Source organism: Puma concolor, chromosome B3 (assembly GCF_028749965.1).
Source record: "Puma concolor isolate L17-30 chromosome B3, mPumCon1.1.hap2, whole genome shotgun sequence".
Taxonomy (NCBI): Eukaryota; Metazoa; Chordata; class Mammalia; order Carnivora; family Felidae; genus Puma; species Puma concolor.
The window spans coordinates 89,872,470-89,889,844 of NC_141672.1; the positions used below are offsets into that span (position 1 = coordinate 89,872,470).

General features: G+C 37.5%; 1 protein-coding gene across 3 annotated transcripts in view; it reads left to right on the forward strand.

The window, feature by feature from the left end:
* GOLM2 (golgi membrane protein 2) overlaps positions 1 to 17,375 on the forward strand; it is a 107,142-nt gene that overhangs the window by 16,272 nt on the left and 73,495 nt on the right. The window lies entirely within an intron of this gene.

Sequence of the window (17,375 nt, forward strand, 5' to 3'; positions counted from 1 at the left end):
ATGGTGGTGCTATGACTTGAGGTAGGAACCTTAGATTAGAAGTTAGTTTGAGGGGTGCCTGGGTGGCTCAGTCAGTTAAACGTCTGGCTCTTGGTTTTTGCTCAGGTTATGATCTCACAGTTCATGGGTTTGAGCCCTGTGTCGGGCTCTGCACTGGCAGTGTGGAGCCTACTTGGGATTCTCTCTCTCTCTACCTCTCTCTCTGCCCCTTCCCAAATTGCACTGTCTCTGTCTCTCAAAAAAAAAGAAAATAAACTTAAAAAAAAAAAAAAAGAAGTTACTTTGAGAGGGACGCCTGGGTGGCTCAGTCAGTTAAATGTCCAACTTTTGTTTTCGGCTCAGGTCATGATCTCACAGTTCCTGGGATTGACCCCTGTGTTGGGCTCTGCCCTGACAGCTTGGAGCCTACTGGAGATTTTCTCTCCCTCTCTCTCTCCCTCTCTCTCTCTCTCTCTCTCTCAAAATAAATAAAACATTAAAAAAAAAAAAAAAGCTAGTTCCAGAAAAGTACAAACTTTGGTAAGTTGAGTTTGAGGAATCTGTGAAATATCAAGTAAGTAATTGGAAATATATTTCTGGATCTCAATAGAAAGGGTAGGCTAGGGACAGATTTAAATCTGTTATGGTTGTTGATGTCATAGTAATGGTAGGTTGTAGAATAAAATGGTGCATATATGTAAGACAGAGCTTTGCGTCAGATAAGGGGATAGTAGAGGAGGAGCAGGTTTGAATGATTGAGAAAGAGTAGCCAGACAGAAAGGAAGAAAAAGCCCCAGATACTGTGGTGTCATATGTAGGCCAAGGGAAAGAGTTTTGAGAGAAAGTTGTCAGTATTAATTGCCATAATTATTTATTTGTAGTTGTCTCTCCATATCTAGATTGTGAGCCAGGCATGGCTATATGTTTTATTCATCTTTGTATTCACACGCTTCTTGGCATAACATTACTTAATAAATGTTTAAGATTTTTTTTTTTTTTTTTTTTTTTTTGAGAAAAGAGAGACAGAATGTGAGCAGGGGAGGGCAGAGAGACAGGGAGCTGAACTGTCAGCACAGAGCCTGGTGCGGGGCTTGAAACCACCAATGGTGAGATCATGACCTGAGCTGAAGTCAGACACTTAACCAACTGAGCCACCTGGGTACCCCTATACATGTTTAAGATTCTTGAGGGCAGGGTCCATCTCTCTTTATCTGCTATGTTTAGAGTACCTGGTTTATACCCAGTTAATAAATAATTACTGAATGGATGACCATATCTGCACATTTATACTGCATCTTTTATTTTGCACCTCTTTGTGTGTGTGTGTGTTTTCCAACTTTATATTGTGAATTTCTTCACTATAAAAATCTGTAAAGCATGTAAACATGTATATATTTGGTACTGTGCCCTATGTGTGTAATATTTAAATAAGTAAATATTTGATGATTGATTCAGCAGTTTGTACTGCCTCTTAGCTAAAGTGTGCATAAATATGTGCTGGGGCTACCATAGATGTTATCCACATATCTGATTACACTACTTTCTGGAAGGTGTGATCAAAATATTCTGACGTAAAACTACTCATTATGAACCCTATCTTTCTAACATGCATAGAATGTATCTTTGTAATGTATGCTAGTACTTTAGATTAATATCTTATTCATGTAGAAACCCAAAAATATTTTTCTGGTTCAATTTAATATTCAAACGAATAGAAGAAAACCTTGGGATTAATTTAGTGGGAATATAGTGAAAAAAAGTATTATATATTGCATATCTTCAGGGACTTGTTTCATAAACTGGAAGCTAACTTGAAATAAATTCACACATGGTAAAATGAAATAAGTCATTTTACTGACATAGTGCTTTCTGATTTTTCAAAATTATGTTACATGCAGAAGTCATTTATTTGGGAAAGTATCTTCCATGTGCTAGGTTCTAGGCATAGAAAGATGATAAAATTCAATACTTGTCCTTAAGGAACTCAATCTAATGGGGGAGATGCACATAGAGAAATAATCCATAATGCATGATTAATGCTATGATCGAACTATTTACAAAGGGATTTGAAAGTACAAAAGAATAATTGATTAACTGCTCAGGAAGTGAAGAAAGAAAGGATTCACTGAAGATAAATCCTAATGGATGAAGAGTAGTTCACTAAACTTAGAAAGGGGGAAAGACAAAAGGAACATAAATGAAGGCAGGAAAGATTGAAAGTCTATTGTACCTTCACAGGTCAGGCAGTTCAATAGGAGAATGGCATGTGAGGTACATGGTGGTGAGAAGGAAGGAAATTTGTGGCTGGAGATGAAGGTGTTTAGGGCCAGACCCTTTATTAACATTTTTTTTTATTGTGGTAAAATATATATAACAAAATTTACTATTTTAACCATTTTTAAGTTTACAATTTATGACATTAAGTACTTTCACAATGATGTATAACCATTACCACTATCTATTTCTAGAACTTTTATTGTAATGTTTTATTTGAAAGAGAGACAATCCGAAGCAGGCTCTGTAGTGACAGCAGAGAGCCTGATGCAGGGCTCAAACCCACAAACTGAGAGCGTGATCATGACCTGAGCCAAATTCCGACACTTAACCAACTGAGCCACTCATGCGCCCCTATTTCTAGATCTTTTAAACCATCCCAAACCAAAACTCTGCACCCATCAGAGCAATAACTGTTCCCATATACCAGCCACTGGTAATCTCTATTCTACTTTTTGTCTCTCTAAATTTGTGTATTCCAGATACTTCATGTAACTGGAATTATACCATATTTGTCCTTTTCTGTCTGGTTTATTTCACTTAGCACAATGTTTTCAAGGTTTATCCATGTTGTAGCATGTATCAGAACTTCATTCCTCTTTATGGCGGAGTAATGTTACCATATATAATTCTGTTTATACAATATCTGTTGATGGACACTTAAGTTGTTTCTACCTTTTGGCTGTTGTGAATAATAATACTACTTTGAACATTGGTATAGAAGTATCTGTTTGAATCTCTGTTTTCAGTTCTTCTGGGTATTTACCTAGGAGTGGAATTGGTGGGTCATATGGTAATTCTATGTTTAACTTTTTGAGAAACCACCAAACTTTTTCACAGTAGCTGCAACCTGTGTACATGGTCACTAGCAATGCACAAAGGTTCCAGTTTATTTATCCTCATCAACACATGTTTTGTTTGTTTGTTTGTTTGTTTGTTTTGTTTTTGATAATAGCCATCGTACTGGATATGAAGTGGTACCCATTGTGCTTTTGATTTGCATTTCTCTAATGTCTAACAATGTTGAATATTTTTTCATGTGCTTCTTGGCCATTTTTATCTTTGGAGAAGGATTTGTTCAAGTCCTTTGCCCATTTTTAATTAGATTATTGGTTTTTGCTGAGTTGTAGGAGTTCTTTATATGTTCTAGATATTAAACCCTTATCAGATATATATTAGCAGATATTTTCTCCCTTCTGTGCATTATCTTTTCATTCTGTTGATACCATCCTTTGATGCACAACAGTTTTAAAATTTATTTTTTAAGTTTATTTATTTTTGAGAGAGAGAGAAAAAAAAGCATGAGTGGGGGAGGGGCAGAGAGAGAGGAAGAAAGAGAATCCCAATCATGCCCTGTGCTGTCAGCACAGAGCCTGATGTGGAGCTTGATCTCATTAACTGTGAGATCATGACCTGAGCCAAAATCAAGAGTTGGATGCTCAACTGACTGATCCACCCAGGTACCCCAGTTAAATTTTTTTTTTAAGTTCACTTATTTATTTTAAGAGAGAAAGAAAGTACAAGTGCATGTGCACCCTTGTGTGCACCTGAGCAGAGGAGGGGCAGGAAGAGAGGGAGAGAGAGGATCCCATGCAGGCTCCTCATTGTCCACACAGAACCTGACACAGGGCTTGAACTCACAAACCATGAGATCATGACCTGAGCTGAAATCAAGAGTCTGACACTGAACCAACTGAGACACCCGGGCACCCCACCAAAGTTTTTAATTTTGATGCAATTCAATTGTATCTATTTTTTCTTTTGTTGCCTATGCTTTTGTTGTCATATTTAAGAAACCACTCCCAGGGGTACCTGGGTGGCTCAGTTGTTTGAGTGTCTGACTTCAGCTCCAATCATGATATCACAGTTTGTGAGTTTGAGTGCCACTTCGGGCTTGCTGCTGTCAGCATGGAACCCGCTTTGGATCTTCTGTCCCCCTCTCTGTCTTCACATCCCCATTGATGTTCTCTCTCTCTCTCTCTCTCAAAAATAAATGAAAAACACTTAAAAAAAAAAAAAAAACCGCTCCCAAATCAGAAATCATGAAGATTTATCCCTATGTTTTCGTCTTAAGAATTTTATAGTTTTAGCTCTTAAATTTAGGTTTTTGATCCATTTGAGTTAATTTTCTTTTGTGGTTAATTTTCTCCTTACCTTAGAAGGTAAGCATCTAACTTCATTCTTTTTATTTATTTTTTTAACTTCATTCTTTTGCATGTGGTTATATAGTTGTCCTGACACCATTTGTTGAAGAAATTATTATTCTCCCCATTGAATGGTCTTAGCATTCTTATTGAAAATCCTGTTGAACATATATGGGGGGTTATTTCTGGGCTCTCTAGGGCCAGACTCTTAAGTCTAAAATGCCATACTAAGGAGTTTTGATTTCACCTTGCAGGTCATAGGGAACAATATAATTCAATTTGTTTTTTGAAAAGATAGTCATGAGTGTAGTAAAGGATGATTGTAGAGAAAAGAAAATGAAACCAAGATCAGTTAGGAAATACATTACTGCAGACATTTAGGCAAGAACTGTGGGTCTGTATTTACAATGGCAGCAAGAATAGAGAATAATAGAGTCGAAAGACTGGTAAGTTTGATATTTATAGCTAAACTCCAAGGTAGATAGGACTTGCAATTCCATTTTATAGATGAGAAAATTAAAATTTTTAAAAGTTATTTACCTCTGGTCTCTAGTACCTGAAGTTGGAACTAAAACCTGGTTTTATAATTCTGGTTCATAATTCTGGTTTTATAATTCAGTGGTTCATAGTTCAGTGGTTTTCTTACCATACCATGGTTACTTTCTCAGAGGAGAATTATAATAAATGGTGGGGAACAAGAGGTTAGTTTTGGGACTGGTCATGTTTAACATCTTTAATGAATGACTTAGAAAAAGTTCACAGTGTACAGATGGCATTCTTAAAGGGGAAGGGTCATGAACAGAAAAATCAACTGTGCATTGGGAAAAACGTTGAAGCTTTAGTGGAGGCATTTAGGAGAAAATAATCCAAAATATACTTACTTATAGGATAAGTAGCTCTGAGCTATCAAAAAAAGAAATTGGCGGGGCACCTCCGTGGCTCAGTCGGTAAGTGTCTTGACTCTTGATTTTAGCTCAAGTCATGATTTCACTCACAGTTCCTGGGATCGAGCCCTTCATCAGGCTTTGCGCTGAGAGCACAGAGCCTGCTTGGGATTCTCTCTCTCTCCCTCTCTTTTCCCCTCCCTCTCTCTGTCTCTCTTGTTCTCAAAATAAATAAATAAATAAATAAACTTAAAAAAAAAAAAGGAATCAGGAATAAAATAATATGCTAGGAAATTCTGTGACATTCCCAGTGTATTATTTTAGCCAAAAAGGCTAAATTTGAGGGACCACCGTGCTAGGTACTGGGAACAGTAAAGATCTTCTACCAGCTAACATTTGTTAAGCACTTACTATGTGCCAGGCACTGTTGCAATCACTTTATCTCAGGCCTGTGAAGCAGATAATATTCTCATTTTACAGATGAGGAAACTGAAGCACAGAGAAGTTTAATAAGCAGTATGTCCAAGATAATAATAAGTTATGGATTCAGAATTCAGACCCAGGCAGTTTAACCTTAGAGCCTGTTCTTTCAAGCACTACATTACTGGGTTCTGCATAATCATAGTCTTTCCTTATGTGCAACCCTTTGTTCAGTATTAATTACATGATAGAGGCTTAATAAAGATACAAAGAACAACTGACATCAAGGAATGAAAGGGCGGTTACTAGAGAACCATCTAAAAAGACGTGAAAAAGCATATAACTAAAAATATGGATGTATACTTTCCATACCAAATTCAGCAAGGTGGTTTTATGTTTATACACATCCTACTTACTAAGACCCATTCTGAGAGCTTATGCTGGTGTCTTAATGCCATATGATATCTTTTACCTTAACTAAAAGAAAGGAAGAAACTGTTTTACAGGTTAGTGGGGAAAATTTCTTAACAAGTTTTACTTCTTTAAATGGTGCTTCCCCCCAAAACAAAAGACATTTACTCCTCAAATATTGTTATGGTTCCTGGAATGCCTTCAGTTGGAGATTTGTTTGAGTTAACAGCATAGTGTCCATATTTCCCAAAATCAGGACACTATGTCTGAAAAAGAATTAAAAAAAAAAAAAATTGTGGTGAAAAACCATGTAACAGAAAATTGACTATCTTAATAATTTTTAAGTGTGCTGTAATGTTAGCTATGTTGTGCATAATGTTGTGCAACAGATCTCTAGAACCTTTTCATCTTGCAAAACAGAAGCTCTATACCTATTGAACAAAGCTCTCCTTTTCCCTTCTCCTTAGCCCCTGGCTGAAAAAGAATTTTCTTGATTTGAGAAAAAATTTTAATATAAAAACTATTACAGTGGCATAAAATTAAATGTTTAATTGCACAGATAAGGAATCCCCTTCATTAACAGAAGAAAATTATATTAAATTGGAACCTTTAGAAAATCTAGGACACATACTCACTCAAGGCCCTGAGAACTAAAGTGAGCTTTCTAGTACAATCGCTTCTGGGGAACTAGCATCAGAGAACTAAGGGCTGACTCTGCCATCACTTTTTTATTTGAAAGTAATGAGTGTGATCAGCCGAGGTAACTTTCACAGAACTTGTGCTGAAACCCAGTTTTGGCCTCCTGCTAGGTAGAAAGATTATTGTTGGAAGTATAAGTCTTGTAGCTTATTCTGGACAGCTTAAACACATTCCCTTAAATCCACTCTAATCAGGCTTTTGCCCTCATTAGACCAAGTGTGGTTCAGTATTTGAGACTTGGCTAAAATCCAGTAGTCAATTCTTAGTTATCATTTTGCTTCACCTATGAGCAACATTTGATACAGTTGATTATTACGTCCTCTTCCTTGAAACATGTTCTTCATTTTGGCTTTCAGGGAATATTGCTTTCTTTCCACCTCACTAGCCATTCCTTCTCATTCTCTTTTCTGGTTCCTCCTCAGATAGAATGCTCCAAGGCTTCGTCCTTGAACCTTTTCTTTATCAAACTCAGTTCCATAGAGAGCTCATCCTGCCACTTCTTTAAAAATCATCTATACACTGATGATTTCCAAATTTGTATCTTTTACCCAGACTGTTCTCTTAAATTCCAGTCTTGATAGACAACTCTGTACTCATCATCTCCTCATGGATGGCAAATATGGTTTTGGACTTAACCAGTCCAGAGCCAACTCCTTGATCTTTCTGCTACCCCAAAACTTCTATTCACAGTCTTTCTCAGCCCAGTGAATGGCAGTTCCTTCCTGTCAGCTTCTCAAGCCAGAAACTTTGGAGTCATTCTTGACTTTTTCTCACCCCCGTGTCCAATTTATCAGCAATTCTTATTGGCGTAGCTTCAAAATATATCCAGAATCCAGACACTTGTCTCTCTACCACCTTTACTGCTCTGGTCTAAATTATCATCATTTCTTGCCTAAATTATTGGTTATAGCTTAACTAGCCTCCTTTCTTCTGTCCTTGCTCCTACTTCAATCTGTTTTCAACACAGCATTATATTAAAATGTCAATTAGGTTATGTTCTTTGTTTGCCCAAAATGCCCTGCTGGCTTCCATCTCAATTGCAGAAAAAGTCCCAAGTCTTTCCAGTGGTCCACGGGCTCTAGACCATCTGCTTCCCTCACAGTTCTCTGTCATCTCCTACTACCCTTCTTGTTGCTCACTTCATTCACACCAAACTAGCCATTTTGATCAGTTCTTGAAGTATCAGTCATTCTCCTGCAATAGGGCTTTTACACTGGCTGTGCCCTCTGCCTAGGACATTCTTTTCCCAGATAGCTGCATGGTAATTCTCACTCTTGAAAGTCTTCGTTCAAATTTACACCTTTTTGTTAAGGCCTTCCCCTCTTCTCCATCTCTAATGTATTTTTTCCACAACACTTAGCACTTCCTATTCTATTGTATGACTTCTTTTATCATAATAAGTAAATATTGTATATTAAGTATTGTAATCCCCCAACAACAGAAGGGATTTTTGTTTATTTTTGTGATTTGCTGTCTCCCCAGTGCTTAGATCAGTGACTTGCATGAAATAGGTACTCAATAAATATATGTTGAATAAATTAATATAGGAAGGAATTAAATGCACACTCAAGACCTAAAATGGGATTTGGCAGCAGTGGTGCGTTGTCTTGGCAGGAGGTGGCTGGGACATGCTAAATTAGAGGGGACCTGGCAGTGGAAGATGTGATGAGGACCTAATAGCATAAAATTGGGAAATTTTGGAGGGATGAGGGATAGTGAATATAATGAAATTTTTATCTGTAGAAATTAACATCATGCTCTCGTAGAGTCAATTTAAGTTTTGGTTTTTATTTTAAAGGAGGGAATGAAATTTGTTGTAGTAAAAAGGAAAGGAAAGGACATTCTGTTTGCTGATGATGCTTGGATATAGGACGGAGTAGTTTAAATTATATATGGTTAAAACTAGCTTCACTCTGTCCAGGAGACCATTTCTGGTAATTGGTTAACATGGTACCCACCTTCTGAAAGACATTAAATGCTTGGTAGAAGAGTTTTGGATTCCACACTATGGGTAATAGTATTCTATTAGTGGATTTTGACTAAAAGAAAGATTTGATAGAAAACAAGTTTTTGCAAAGCTGTTTCTCACTACCATTTGGAAATTGATAAAAGTGGGAAAAGACTAATGGTAAATTAAATTTCTTCATTTATTTGTTCAGTAATGTTGAGTGCCTAAAGTGTGCCAGGAAATATAGGGGTGACCAAACAAATAAGATCTCTGCTCTTATTTGTAGATCAAGGCAGTTGCCATGAACATAGAGAAAGAGTTAAGGGTCAGATATGAGAGAAGTTGCAAAAGAAGAATTGGCTGGACTTGGTGATAGTTTGTGTGGAGTGTGAATGCATGCAGTTCTAGGCACTAGTGGGGTAGTTAATAAGATGAGGAGAAAGAAGAGGCAGGAGAACCAGAAGATTGATGATGTCACTGAAGGTAGTGGAAGCTGAGAAGGGCTTCTAATTTGTGGAGAAACTATTTTGATTTTTTACACTTCAAGTTTTAAGGATTAGTGAGATGTATAAGTGGAAATGTTTTATGAACTGGGTATGGCAGATGGGGGGAGACTCTTGCTATCATACTTTTTTTTTTTTAAGTAGACTTCACACCTGTGCACAGCCCAACACAGGTCTGGAGCGTACGACCATGAGATCAAACCTGAGCTGAGATAGAGTGTGATGCTTAACCAACTGAGCCACCCAGACTCTCATACTTTCTAAGTCTGCCTTGCTTTCCCTTCCAAGTCTGCCTTGCTTTCCCTACTGACCTCTCATTCTCTCCTTCCCTTTCATAGTCTTCCACCTGCACCCTCTTCTGTGGCTTAAAATTTATCACTCAGCTTGTCCTTTGTGGGTTGACTGAAGGCACTGCTCTGTATCTTCCTCATTCTAGGGTCTAGGCAGACTAAGCAGCCCCCATCTGAAACATTGGTTGCTATGGTAGAATGACAGAGCGGCAAATTGTGCTCCTTATCATTACTTATGTCTGGAAGTGATTCATGTCATTTTGCTCATATTCATTGCCTTTCCCTCATCCCAACTTCAAAGAAATCAGGAGGGACAGTCCTACAGAGTGCCTAGGATGAGAATTAGAAATATTTGCCAACACTAATGATAACTAAAGACCTTGATTTTTAATTCATTCTAACATAAATTTGACATAGGATTCATATCCTTGAGATTCAAAGTTTGTGAACTGCAGGGGCACCTGGCTGGCTCAGTTGATAGAGCTTGTGACTCTTGATCTCGGGGTTGTGAGTTCAAGCTCCACATTGTGTGTATAGGTTGCATAATAAAAAACATTTTTTTTTTAAGTTTGTGAACTTCAAACTTGCATATTCTTAGGAGAATGTATCAAAAAAGAGATTAGAACTGCTGAATGAACTGTACTTGTTTTTCACAAGTACACCTGGACCACTTATCCTTTCCTTCTTCCATTCCAGAAGCCTTGTTCACTCTTTACTTTCCTCCCTATCCAGTTGAGATTTGATGGTCTGTTGTTTCAGCTTAGTTTCTTGCTATTATTCTTTCTTTTACATATCTATTTTAAACCTAGCTGGAGAAAATCAGATAGCCAGTCTGGTATTTGTAGAAATTTATGATCAGCTGCCCCAACTGGGCTTTCAATAGCACCTTACAAATTACAGTAGTCTAGACACCTATCCATTCCAGCATCTTTCAAATTTCTCCTCTCCTCAAGCCTCCCCCACTTCCTATCCCCATTTAAATTCCTCTTCCCCTAACTCCAGCCCAACATGTGATCTTGCATCCTTTTTGACAGAATTGGACAGGAACTGATAAAACTTTTATTACCAAATCTGCAGGCATACCTACGTTTCTACCAATATGTCTTCCTTCCTTGTTGGATTAAAAAAAGGTTCCTACTTTCTCCAGGACCAGCCTCGGTACCTGTTTTCTGAATCTAATTTCCTCCATCTTTTCAAAGATCTTGTACTATTATTAATCCAGTCTCCTTATATTCAATCTCTGTCTCTATTTACTCTTCAGCATTTAGTGAATGCTTGAATCTTTCCTTCCTTTCCCAGTCAGGTTTGTTTCTTTTTTATTTTAGAGAGAGTGTGTTCACGTGTAAGAGAGTATATATGAGCAGGGGAGGGGCAGAGAGAGAGGGAGAGAGAGAATCTCAAGCAGGCTCCATGCTCAGTGCAGAACCTGACACACGGCTCGATCCCACGACCCTGGGATCATGACTAAGCCAAAATTAAGAGTCAGATGCTCAACCAATGGAGCCACTTAAGTGCCACTCCCAGTCAGATTTCTTGAAAACAGAATTGTCTTTGTTCATATCTGGATTTTCTCTTCCTCTTACTAATATTTCAACATCTTTTACCCAGTGCACTATGCTCTTGGCTTCCATGATGCCAGACTCTCCTGTTTTCCTTTTCTCAGTTCTTCTTAGTCTTCTTTGCTTAGTCTTAGTTTTCTTTGCTTCTTCTTTGATGCACCTCTATTCATCATTAAGTATTATAGTTCATAGTTTTCTTTTTTGTCTTCAGATTTTATTTTTTTAAGTAATCTCTGTACCCAACATGGGGCTCAAACTCACAACCCCAAGATCAAGACTCCACCGACTGAGCCAGTCAGGCACCACTAGTTCATAGTTTCCTGTCTAAGATCCTCTTCTCTACTTATTCTGCTCTCTTCGTAAGTGCTCATATTCATTCAGAAAACTTCAATTATGCTGATGACTCCAAATGTGTATTCTTTACCCAGATCTCTCTCTTGTTTCTTGTGTATTGCTATATTTCTAGGCCTTCAACAGTATCTTCCACTTACTAGGTGTTTCATAAATGTTTCTCTTGTGACTGGCTGACAAATGAATGAATAAACAAACATAGTTTGTTTCATGGTGGTGATTCTTTGTAATTCTTCTTAATAGACCAGGACCAAATACTTTATATCCCTAGGCCTAGTACATAGTGGATACTTAGTAAATGCTTTATAAATGACTGAATAAAAATGAATGGGTGAATAAAAGAACTTTGTGATGATTCATTATAGCCAACCAACACCAAACACCTTGATTATTCTTTTTAAAAATGTAACTGGGTATAGCTTAAACTAATACTTGCTTCGAGAGAGACTAATTCTTTAACAGATCAAGTAAAAGTTGCAAGTGTGTTTGAAATGTTGACTGAATAACATGTGTGTAACATAATATTAGTAAGAAAAGAAGTTTAATCACTTAGCTGATCTAGTATATGCACAATGGTCATGAGCACAGACTCTTATGTGGGACTGCTTGGGAGAATATCTGGTATCTACTGTAGGTATATGAAATAGAGTACAGTTTCCTTGTCTATAAAATGTAAAGCCCACCTCATAGGATGGTTATGAGGATTGAATGCAGTGATACTTATAAAACACTTAGCAGAGATCTGGCACAAAATAAAAATTAAAAAATTTAAACATTTAATACCCATCAATTATTATTAATATATCACTTTGATCCAGCTGCTATAGGTCCCAGCCAAAGACATAGTATAGATGAGTAACTGCTAAACCTGGCTGCTTATCAGAATCACTTGAGCTTTAAAAAAAAAAAAAAAAAAAAAAAAGATTTCATGGGATGCCAGAGGCTTAATCGGTTAAGTGTCTGACTTCAGCTCAGGTCATGCTCTCACAGTTCGTGAGTTTGAGCCCCACATCAAGTTCTGTGCTGACAGTTCAGAGCCTGGAGCCTGTTTCAGATTCTGTGTCTCCCTCTCTCTCTCTCTGCCTCTCCCCTGCTTACACTCTGTCCCTCTTTCTCTCAAAAATAAATAAAGTTAAAAAAAATAAACATTTAAAAAAAGATTTAAATGGGGACAGGGGGAAGTGGTGCCTGGCTGGCTCAGTTGGACGTACATGTATCTCTTGATCTCCAGGTTGTGAGTTCGAGCCCCATGTTGGGTGTAGAGATTACTTAAATAAATAAATATTAAAAAAAGAAAAAAAGATTTCTGGGCTGATCCCCAGACTATTATAAATCACACTGGAGTGGGGTGGAGGAGGTAAGAATATGTATTTCTTACAGCTCCCTAGGTGATTCTGAGGATCATCCAGGTTTGGTAGTTATGTTACAGAAGATAGAATTGTCTCTAGAAATCATCTGAGTATGAGATATAAATGGGAAAAATGTTTCTGGTATGGAGAAAAAAGGAGCCAGAAATGACATCTGTAAAAAGCTAATTATATATAACCTTTGGGATCAATGGTCAAAGTTGTGCTGATTGTCCAAGAACAAGTCATAATGAAAGTGAAGCATACACAGCTGAGCCATTTTCAAGGTCCCAGAATGAAAAGAAAAGCAGAGCCACTGAGCTGGTAACAGCTGCCAAAATTAATTCAAAGTAGCCATGTGGGATGGGAAAGCACTAAATGAACTTCAGAAAGAGGTGGTAAAAATATGAAGATTATGTTTTAGGTATTGGAGGGAGGAAGAAAGATTAGAGGAAAATAGATGAAATAGCTGAGGACGAGTGAGAAGTGCCATAGGAAAATATCAAGAGAAGATGATTCTTACTAAAAAAAAGAGGTAAAGAACATATGTCTTGGAAGAGAGAAAAAGAAAGGTCTCAGGAATGACAGTAAATACATTTTAAGAGATTAACATGGAAAAGGCCAAAGACAGCATACATTATCAGCCAATTATAGATGGACTGCAAATCCTAGAGAGACCAGTATTACAGAAGGGGAAAGGTGAAGTAAAGCTAAGGCAATGAAGTTGATAACAAAGGGAAATAAATGAGGGAGTTTAGAAGAAGTCTTGAAGGATAATTAGAATTATACAAATATGAGGGGCACCTGGGTGGCTCAGTTAGTTGGGCATCCGACTCTCGATTTCAGCTCAGGTCATGATCCCAGGGTTGTGGGATTGAGCCCTGTGTCAGGTTCCATGCTGAGTGTCAAGCCTGCTTGAGATTCTCCCTCTGCCCCTCTTTCCTGCTCGCACACTCTTTCTCTCTTAAAAAAAAAAGAAAAAGAATTATATAAATATGAATAAAGTACCATTTAAGGTAGAAGAATATGTAGTACACAGTATAAAACTTGAAAATCTAAGGAATGATTCAGCAAACATTTATTGAGATGGACACACAGGGATGAATGAGAAATGCAGTCAGTGCCTGTTCTCATGGAATTCTCATTTTTTTAATGTTTATTTATTTAGATAGAGAGAGAGAGCACGCACACACAAGTGGGGGAGGGACAGAGAGAGAGAGAGAGAGAGAGAGAGAGAGAGTGAACCCCAAGCAGGCTCCATGAGCTCCATGAGATCATAACCTGAGCCAAAATCAAGAGTTGGACACTTAATTGACTGAGCCACTCAGGCACCCTGGAATTCTCCTTTCTGATAAACCTTGGGGGTAGAAGAGAAACAGGGTGACATTCTTACTGGAAATAGAACTGCATGTGAAAAGAATGTTTTGTTTTTGACAGGACTGAATATGAGGCTCTTCCCAGTAGAGTTGAGTCGGGCAAGGCATTTTGAGCATTTTGGGTTTTTGAAGGATACATTGGAATCTGGATTGGAATCTGTCTGACCATAGATGTAAATTAGGCAAGGGAATGTGTGTCTGTCTCTGTCTATCTACACACACTGATCTCTCATCCCCAAAGAAATTTGAAAGAGAAATCATTTGATATATTATAGTATATTGTAAATAAGGATATTTTGGCAAAAGTCTGAAAGTGACCAAAAGGGACCCATGAAGCCGGATGAGAATCATTTCATAAAATAAGGATTAAATAATACTTCTTAGAGTTTATGTACTGTTAGCTGTCTGGAATATACTTAGAAAAAAAAGTAAGTATTCCTGTTACATTGCCAGTTCAACTGAGTTTATGTGGCAGAGTGAAATATTTTTTTTTCCAATCATGCAATAGTGAGAGCTCAAATTAGTTTCCCAACAACTGGGAAGTTTTGGCAGAGTCATTTAGAAGATAAGCAAATTCATGTTAGAGCACAAGGAAATTAAAACTATGAGGAAGAATGATCAAAAGGGAAGCCAAGCTTCCTTTTGAAAGTGTTGAGATGCTGGAAGTATTAAAACAAGTGAAGGCTCTCAGAGGAAGGGTTAAAACCAAAGGAGTTAAAGAACTAAAAAGACCTGTCTATATGAAGAAAGGATTAATGAAAAGCGTAAAAGGAAAGGAAAACAAAGTTGAAGAAATTAGAGCAAATAAAAAAAATCAGAAACAAAATGAAAAAGTCTTCATAAACAGACTCAAGATGGTAGAAAACATAAGATTAAAGCCAAAATTAAGTCATTGCTTTATATTCTTACATTTTGCAAAAGTACAAAGGAGTGTCACGGTAGCTAAAAACACATTCAGATTTCCTTAAAAGGATAACATTGAATGTAAGAAGAATTCCTTATGAAACTGTTTCAGGAGGTAGATGAGAATTTGGGGGATGAGGTATACATATGGGGAGAAGAGGGGTCAGATGTCTATAATATTGCACTGTGAAAAAGATAAACAGTTTAGTAGCAGACATCTAGATTCTAAAAGTGAGGAGCATAGTAAAATTGCTGTAGGGGAAAGAGAACTTCTAGGTTTAATGATCTACCACCTGGGCTCTGTGAGGTCTTTGAGCAAATCCTTGGCGCTTCTGTTCAAAGGCATATGGAAGGTGAGATAACTTGCACAATGTTAATAGGTACAAGTAATAATAATAACTTGCACTAGTGTTAATAGGACGTGAGAGAAATTGGGAACTGGTACTTGCTGATAATACTAAACACTAAATATAAGATTATTGTGAGAATTGTGCTGGAAAGATTGACAGGAATAATAGAGAACATGAGATGCCAAGGGAACAATATGCCATGAGGGGGGTCCGAAAAGCTAACTGAAAAATCCTTACATGGCAAAGGAATGGGGTGGGAAATAAATTCATTATGCTTGGCTTAAGAAAGGGCTTTTATTTAGACAAGCTATGATTTTCTCTTGAGTGCCACGTGAAATATATTGTTCCAGAGCAGCTTTTGAAATGTGAGGGCTTTACATATGAGCCATTGGGATCAGTGTCTCCATTCTCAGTAAGGAAGATTGAAGAGAAAATTAAAATGATAAAAATAAAGCAGTACTGCCCATATAATTCTATACTATTTTTGTGGTCTGTGGATTGAATTTCCCTTCCTTCATTAAAAAATTTTAAAAGTATATAAGGATACAAAGGAGACAGTGCAGGGAAGCTGAGGTCACTCATAGCCTAGCATTTAAGAATAGCATATCTGTAGCAATTTCAAAAGGAAGTTTAAAATAAAGAGTGCAGAGACGTTGGGATAGCCTAGCATTTAAGAATAGCATATCTGTAGCAATTTCAAAAGGAAGTTTAAAATAAAGAGTGCAGAGACGTTGGGATAACATCATAAAAATGGATTAAAAACAGAGTAATACAAACTTATTGAAAGCAAGAATAAAAGATGGTTATGTTCTTTGGAGGGGCAAAAAAAATTGGATCATGAAAATGAAGTGGGAAAAAAGTAAACATAGGCTAATTGCACATTATTGGAGAGCAGTGTTTAGTGATCATCTGATCACATAGCATTTGGTGTCCGTTTTTCCTGCTGCCTCTGCAGCTTTCCATCAGTGATCTCATTCCTGTGGCTTTAATTGCTATTCATATGCTAATGACTCTCAAATCGTTGGTGCCCAAGCTCCAGACCTATATATCCAGCTGACTACAAGGTCTCTTCTCAGGTGTGTCACAAGTGCCTCATATTCAACAGGTCCAAATCTGTAAAAATCATCCCCCCACTCCCCTCCCACCCCAAGTCTATTTCTCCTGTTTCCCTCCTGTGGAGTACTGCCACCTTACTCATCTAGTTTCCTACTTTAGAAATCTAAACATCATCCTTGGTGTTTCTTCTTTTATCCTTGTATCTAGTCAATCAGCAAGATATTCATTCTTTCCCTTTAATAGTTCCCATGTATATTTATCTCCCTGTTCTCATTCTATTAGTTTAGACCAGAGGTTGGCAAACTTTTTCTATAAAGGACCGAATGGTAAATACGTTTGGCTTTGCAGGCCATATGGTCTTTGTCACAATCACTGTAGCTCCAAAGCAGCCGGACACAATATGTAAATGAATGGGTGTAGCTGTTTCCCATAAAACTTTATTTATAGACACTGAAATTCACATTGTGTATAATTCACAAAATATTCTTCTTCTTTTGCTTTCTTCCCACCCCTGCCCCAACCATTTTAAAATGTAAAAACCATCCTTTGTTTGTCATCCCTATGAAAACAGAAGCAGGCCAGATATGGCTCACAGGCCATAGTTTGCCCACCCCTGTCTTAGACCACCATTTTCTCACCTGAAATACAACAGTAGTCTTCTACTCTCCTACCTGGTCTCCCTCTAGCCTTGTCCCTCTGGTCCACTTCTCTTACTGAAGCCAGGTTGACTTTTCTAAATTGCAAATTGGATTGCTCTACCTTGCTTGAAGTCCTTTAAAGGTTGACCATAGCCATTGGAATGTACCCACATTTTTTGGCAAGACCCTTCATAATGTGGACCTTGCTTACCTTTCTAGCCATGTTTCCTTGCCACATGTTTCT